Raw genomic sequence first — 7681 nt, 5'->3', positions numbered from 1 at the left:
ACGTGATAAACCAAGTTACGTTTTCTGCAAAGCACAGCACCGGCGATGTGTGTACAATCTCCTCCACCTGCAGTGTCTCCTTGTAGGTGGTAAAAACATGATCCATCCGTCTGCTTTTACCACCCCATTAAAAAGAGCCCTTTAGCTCCCATGAATTTGTAACTAAAAGTCGTTCCTGCGAGATAAGGAAATATTCACCTTTCCCGCACAATGCTGTTATGTTGCAGAGAAATGATCGGCTGGTGTGACTTCTAGGAGCGTTGATCTGCGGTGTCCCCTGCAGTGCTCAGTGGTTCCTCCCGATGACCTCCATGATATTACTGTGTCCTATTGGGATGCTGAGGTCAGGGGGATGAACCACTTAGTGTTGCGGGGGTGGGGTACAGAGGACCAATATTAGAAGACACCTCAGGTGATAATATTTCTGTATAAGAAAGCTGTATGGGGAGAGGAAAGGAGTATTGTGTATAGAAATGTCAGTCCCCGTGTGCTCACACCCGGCACAGACATGAAGGTGTCAGGCTGCCAGGGAAGCGGCATTTCCAGACTCCCTCACCTCTCTCTGACCAATCCAGTGACTGGCAGGTCACGCCGGGACACTCAGACACAGAGCCCGGCTCAGCACCCCTCTGCTGCCTGTGAGGCGGCCGCCACTTCCGGCGACACTACAAGTGCCAGCATGCCCCACCCCACACCAACCGGCTTCAGCGAATTCCCCGCGCCCGCTCCCCGCCTCACACCGCCATGGCGGCCCAGGCCGGACACCGCCGCACTTCCCGGCCTCTCCGTCTGCTGTCTCTGCGCATGTGCATGACGTCCCGCCCTACGTCGGCGATCCAGCGAAGTGTGATCGGCCAATGAGCGTGCGCGGGGAGAAGCGGATTGAGCGCTGCCATTGGTCGGACGCAGCGGCCAGTCATCATCCGATCCTGCCCAGGTAAGTGAGCGGACCGGCGCTGCGTCGCTGCGGCCCCCGTTTCCTGCCCTTCCCCCTCCCTGCTCGGTCGGGCATTTCCTCAACGGCCCCGGTATAGTGGGGGGAGCTGTGTGTGAGGGGCCGGCTATAACCCGCCTGTGGAGACGCCCCATAGACTTACCATAGACAGGCAGGGACATCTCATTTCCTATAGACTGTACTGTGTGTGCAATAATTACAGGTGTACTGAGAAGGCTGTGCTGCCACTGCATGGAGTTAGTTGAGCTGCCCCTCGCACGGGGGGAGGCTGTGGTGGTGCCCCGGCAAGTGGGCAGGCTGCAGTGGTTCCCCTGGCATTGGGGGCAGGCTGCGGTGGTTCCCCTGGCATGGGGGGCAGGCTGCGGTGGTGCTCCTCGCACGAAGGGATGCTGCGGTGGTTCCCCTGGCACAGGGAGCAGGCTGCGGTGGTGCCCCTCGCACAAAGGGATGCTGCGGTGGTGCCCCTCTCACAGGGGGAGGCTGCGGTGGTGCCCCTCGCACAAAGGGATGCTGCGGTGGTGCCCCTCGCACAGGGGGCAGGCTGCGGTGGTGCCCCTCGCACGGGGGCAGGCTGCGGTGGTGCCCCTCGCACGGGGGCAGGCTGCGGTGGTGCCCCTCGCACGGGGGCAGGCTGCGGTGGTGCCCCTCGCACGGGGGGAGGCTGCGGTGGTGCCCCTCGCACGGGGGGAGGTTGCGGTGGTGCCCCTGGCACAAAGGGATGCTGCCGTGGTGCCCCTGGCACCGGGGGCAGGCTGCGATGGTGCCCCTCGCACGGGGGGAGGCTGTGATGGTGCCCCTGGCAAGTGGGCAGGCTGCGGTGGTGCCCCTGGCACAAAGGGATGCTGCGATGGTGCCCCTCACACGGGGGGAGGCTGCGGTGGTGCCCCTCGCACAAAGGGATGCTGCGGTGGTGCCCCTCGCACAAAGGGATGCTGCGGTGGTGCCCCTGGCATAGGGGGCAGGCTGCGATGCTGCCCCTCGCACAGGGGGAGGCTGTGGTGGTGCCCCTCGCAGGAAGGGAGGCTGCGGTGGTGCCCCTTGCACATTAGGGGGGCTGCGGTGGTGCCCCTGGCCCAGGGGCAGGCAGCATTTAGTGGCAGGAAAAAAAATGCACTGCCAGTGTGTCTAGGAGCAGAAGACTTTGGGCAGAAAAATTGTTGCTGCTAAACGTGCATTAATGTTAGATGCATTTACACCCCTTTCACACCAGGGCATTTTGCAGGCGCTATAGCGTTAGAAATAGCGCCTGCAATCCGCCCTAAAGAAGCTGTACCATTGTGTGTAGTGTGAAAGCCCTGATGGCTTTCACACTACAGCGGTGCGCTGGCATGACGTCAGAGAAAAGTCCTGCCAGCAGCTTCTTTGGAGCGGTGAAGGAGCGGTGTGTTTACCGCTCCTCCACCGCTGCTCCCCATTGAAATCAATGGGGCAGCGCTGTAATACCGCCGGCAAAACGCCGCTATTGCGGCATATTGCCGGCAGTTTTAACCCTTTCGCGGCCGCTAGCGGGGGGGTAAAAGCGCCCCGCTAGTGGCCGAAATGCGCCGCAAATCCGGCGGTAATACGCCGCTAAAAATAGTGGCGTTTCACTGCCAACGCAATGGGCTGTGTGGTGTGAAGGGGGTCTTAGTGCTTGAGGGTTGGTTTATTTCAATGAACAGAATATATTATTTATTCTGGTCAAGAAAATGAATTCATGCCCAAACACTTGACATGGCTAAATGTAGTACACGCTTTTACATTGTGGGGCGTTTTTTTTTTTTTTTTTTTGGCATAATGCTGCTCGGAGGAAGGCATCTAGGAGAGTTTACAAAACGTCCTGTGTGCATGAGCCCTAAATACAGAAAATAAAAATCAGGATTCAAGAAAAGGAGTGAAAATCGGTCATTTCACGGTGCCAGGTACAGTAAGGCTGCTTTTACACTGAGGCGTTTTTCAGGCGCTAAAGGGCTAAAAATAGCTCCTGAAAAACGCCTCCCCTGCAGCTCCAGCGCGAAAGCCCAAGTGCAACAGCAAAACGCCCCTGCCATTGAAAACAATGGCTTAGACAAGGGCACGCTAGCGGGGGTTAAAAGGGCTCAGTGCCGCTAAATCGATGGTAAAGCTCTGCTAAAACTAGCGACACTTTACTGCCGTTGCCCCCCCCCCCCATGTGAAAATGCCCTAAGTAAGATTGACGTTTGAGGTAAAGATGAGAAGATCGCAGGCAACCCAAAACACAGCCTCTGAATATGATTTCTTCTGTGCTGACCCAAAGCCAAACAGGTCTGGGGATGCAGCAGGAATACCTGCCATGCCCGATGTACCAACACATGGTATTTGTAGTGTTTTAGCAATACCAGTTATGTGTTTCCTTGGTGCTCCTTACTCTTTCAGCGATAACGTGGCCAGTGATGATGCAAAGCTGCACCATCCCACATTTAGACTTTACTCTTGGGAATTTTACAAATGCTGAGAGTGTGCAGTACGCTGCTAGGAGAAAGGTGAGCAAAGGAGGAAGAAAACCTCCCTATATACATACTTGTTCTGGGTATACAGCAGGTAAAATAAGTTATTGAACACGTCACCATTTTTCTAGGTACATATATTTCTAAAGGTGCCATTGACATGAAATTTTCACCACATGTCGGTAACATGCAATCCATACATATAAAGAAACCCAAACAAACATGTTCAAAAATGAAGTTACGTGTAATAAAAATGCAATGACACAGGGAAAAGGTATTGAACACACTAACTGAAATGTATTAAATACTTCGTACAAAATCCTTTGCTGGTAATGACAGCTTCAAGACGCCTCCTGTATGGAGAAACTAGTCGCATGCATTGCTCAGGTGTGATTTTGGCCCATTCTTCCGTGGGCCTCTTCTATGAATGCTGATCTTTAGTTCTTTCCATAGATTTTCTATTTGATTAAAGTCAGGTGATTGGCTGGGCCATTCTAGCAGCTTTATTTTCTCTTTCTTTAGAACCAATTGAGACTTCCCTTGGGTTTGTGTGGGATCATTGTCTTGCTGAAATGTCCACCCTTGTTTCATCTTCATCATCCTGGTAGACGGTAGCAGATTTTTATCAAGATTTCTATGTCTTGGTACATTTTCCCATTCATTCTTCCTTCAAAGGTTTACTGGTACTGTATGCTGAAAAACAGCACCACACCATGATGTGCCCACCTCCACACCAACAAGGTTTTTGGGGTGATGTGCAGTGCCATTTGTCCTCCAAACATGGTGTGTATTATGGCATCCAAAGAGTTAAATTTTGGTCTCATATGACCACACTATTTCACATATGACCAGTATTTCACAGGCTTGTCTAAATGTTGTGCAGCAAACTTTAAATGAGCTTCAACATGATTTTTCTTTAGCAATGGAATCATGTGTGGTGAGTGTGCATACAGGCCATGGCGGCTGAGTCCATTATGTATTGTTTTCTTTGAAACAATTGTACCTGCTAATTCCAGGTCTTTCTGACGCTCTGCACAAGTGGTCCTTGGCTCTTGGACAAATCTTCTGATAATGCTTTTCACTCCTCTGTCAGAAATCTTGCAAGGAGCACCTGGTTTATGGTGAAATTATGTTCTTTCCACTTATGGATTTTGGCTTAAAATGGTGCTCACTGGAACATTCAGAAGTTTAGCTATCCTTCTGTAACCAATAACAACAGTATATTTTCCAACAATACATTTCCGAAGGTCTTGAGAGAGCTCTTTGCTTTTAGCCATCATGAGATGTTTCTTGAGACACCTTTTTATAGGCCATCTGTTGAGACTGCACTAGCTGATAATAATTTGCACTGACAGGGGACAGGATTGCTTTCTAATTACTGATAGATATCAGCTGGTGTTTGGCTTTCCATGCCTTTTTGCACCTCCATTTTCTTCATGTGTTCAATTTCTTTTACCTGTGTCATTCCATTTTATTACACATAACTTAATTTCTGAACTTATTTGTTTTGGGCTGTTACTGACATGTGAAAATTTCATGCCAATAGCATCTTTTAGATTTATGTTTACTTAGAAAAATGGTGGCAGTGGCAGTCTATTTATTTTCATTATATGGGTTTACTTTAACCACTTGGTGCCTGCCATATAGCAATATGATGGCGGCAAAGTGGTTTAGTTATCCTGATCTTGGGATAACAAGCTGGCACACACGTCAATGCTGTGTGTCAGTCTCCGACAACTCCGATTGTGGTATGGAGCCTCTGACGGAGGCTTCTTACCACGTGATCAGCTGTGATCATCACTTGAACCCGGAAGTGCTGGTAAATGGCTTTCCTCGGTTCATGCTGACTGGGAGAGCCGATCGGTGGCTCTCCCTGTCGGGGGGGGGGGGGGGGGGGGGGGGGTTGTTGCGCAGATAATCGGCACATTGATTATCAGTGCAGCGCCCATCAGAAGTTCCCATCACATGCCAACATGCCAGCCTGTGCCCCATAATAAATGCCTGCCAGTGCCCATAAAAGTGACAATCAGTGCCCCATCAGTACTGCCTGTTGGTGCCCCTCAGATGGCACTCAGTCATGCCTGTCAGTAGCTCCTCATCAGTGTTGCCCATCAGTTTTTTTTTGTTTTTTTTTCAAAATTGTCTTTTTTTTTTTTTGTTTATAGCGCGAAAAATAACCGCAGTGGTGATCAAATACCACCAAAAGAAAGCTCTATTTGTGGGAAGAAAATGATAAAAAATGTATTTTGGGTAAGGTGTTGCATGACCGTGCAATTGTCATTCAAAGTGCGACAGTGCTGAAAGCTGAAAATTGTCCTGGGCAGGAAGGGGGGAAAGTGCCCGGTATTGAAGTGGTTTAAACAAACACATATTCAAGAAGGAACTGAAAGTTTGGTGTTTATTGGAGACTGCTTGCATTGTTATAAGTACTAATTCCCTATGCATATTGTGGTAGTAAAAAGCAAACACTGAACCGGAAGTGATAGTTCACTGCTGCTTTTTACCCAAATAATCAGTGTTTGTCCCATACCCACTCCAGTTTTTTGTGAGTAGGCTTGCAGGATGGTATAAAGGGTATACAAGGTGGTATACAAGGAAGGAGTGTTTTTTGGGGCCATTGAAGACCAAACAATTGATAATGCTTTGTGGGAAAAAGGGGAGTGAAGGTCTCTTTAGCCACTTAAATACCAGGCCTTTTTCTGACATTTGTTGTTTTACAAGTAAAAATTCTGTATTTTTTGCTGTATTTGCGCAGCGGTCTTTCAAACAGCCGGCAACAGCAGGCTTTTGGGGCAAAAAAAAAACACTAATAAAAAATAAAAAAACACCATAAATTTAGCCCAATTTTTTTGTTTACTGTGAAAGATGATGTTGTACTGAGTAAATAGATACCTAAGGCTTGATTCACACTAATGCGTTTTTTGATGCTTTTTGCATTTTGCAGAAATGCAGGGATTTTTAACATGGATTCCTATAGAACACGTTTACATCAATGCTTTTTTGTGCATCTGCATTTTTGGAAAGGGTGAGGGACTTTTTTCCCCTGCAAAATGCATCCAAAATGAAAGTATTGTGTCTTTACCCTGATTACCTTGAACCATACCAGACCGCATGCTTTTTGTTGATGCGGAGTGGGGCCAAGGCCCTCTTCCTCTTCCTGACAACCCTGGCCGGTGGTTGTTGGGGTCTGCGGGCGGGGGGCTAATCAATCAATGTCAAGAGTGTGAGGTACAACCAATACTTTGTATTGTAAATTTGTAAATAATCTTATCTACATGTATGAATCCTCTTAAGCAGGTTGTACCGAAGGTGAGCCTGTCCAAGAGGGGATATACCTAAATTGCCAGGGAAATCCATCGTCATAGAGGGAAGTCTAAAATGGGGTAGAGAACGCTATCCCGTACACACCATATTTTCATCTATTTATATAAAATAATTAGAAAAGAAGTAGAAGAAAGAGAGTGAGGGGGAGAGGTAAGAGGGGAAGGAAAAAAAAATGGGTGGTGGAGGGTTGAAGGGGTCACCTCCAAAGGAGAAGGCATCAACAGCATCAGTCAAGCAGTGGGAACCTCCGACAAAGAATCTTAATTAGGTATATTAATTGGGTTTATTGGAAGAATTCATCAGAGAAACGGAAGAGGTCCCAGTAAAGCTGTCTGGACTTGTGTTCCTCTGACCTAACCTGCAGAGCCGAGGTCTGGTCTTCCATTTGCTCTATATCCTTCAGTCTTGGGAACCACTGGGCCACCGTTGGGGCAGACTGTTGCTTCCACAGAGGCGGAATGCAAGCCTGTTAGGGGTGCAACGGATCAAAAAACTCACGGTTGGATCATTCCTCAGATCAGAGTCTCGGATTGGATAATGTTTCAGATCAGAAAAAAAAAAAATCTCCCCCACTGCTGTTATAGCCACATCATCTCCCCCACTCATTGTAATATCCACAATCTCTCCCACTGTAATAGACATCTCCCCCACTCACTGTAATATCCACAGACATCTCCCCACTGTATACAGTATAGGAAGACTAGTGTTTAGTCTTACCTTACCAGAATAGAAGCCGGCCAGAGGGGTGATGACGTCAGCACACAGCTCACCGCCGCCGGGAGTACCAAGATGGCCACCACTCCGGAGCTAGGCCAAAGCCACGGCCTTTCCTAAGGCCAAGGCAGTGGAGCACTCCGTGGATCGCGTGGTGTGCCGATCTGAACAGGTTGACCAGTTTGGATCACGGATCTGTGATGATCCGTTCCACCACAACATTAAGGTGGTGTTTGAGAAG

The 7681-nt window shown here is 49.0% G+C and overlaps 1 protein-coding gene across 3 annotated transcripts in view; it reads left to right on the top strand.

Moving 5' to 3' along the window:
• Positions 1 to 840: 840 nt before the first annotated feature.
• Positions 841 to 7681, top strand: part of ZMYND11 (zinc finger MYND-type containing 11) — a 145916-nt gene continuing 139075 nt past the window's right edge. The window contains exon 1 of one of the 3 annotated variants that reach the window (XM_077491131.1): positions 841 to 937. The gene's annotated coding sequence lies outside the window, so the exon portion shown is untranslated. The remainder of the gene's footprint in view (positions 938 to 7681) is intronic. The other 2 variants (XM_077491130.1, XM_077491129.1) reach the window with 2 other exon arrangements.

Source organism: Lithobates pipiens, unplaced genomic scaffold (genome assembly GCF_037356315.1).
Source record: "Lithobates pipiens isolate NorthernLeopardFrog02 unplaced genomic scaffold, aLitPip1_a1.2 Scaffold_19, whole genome shotgun sequence".
Lineage (NCBI taxonomy): Eukaryota > Metazoa > Chordata > Amphibia > Anura > Ranidae > Lithobates > Lithobates pipiens.
Note: the sequence above shows the minus strand (reverse complement) of the source record. Positions and strands in the feature narration are given on the sequence as shown.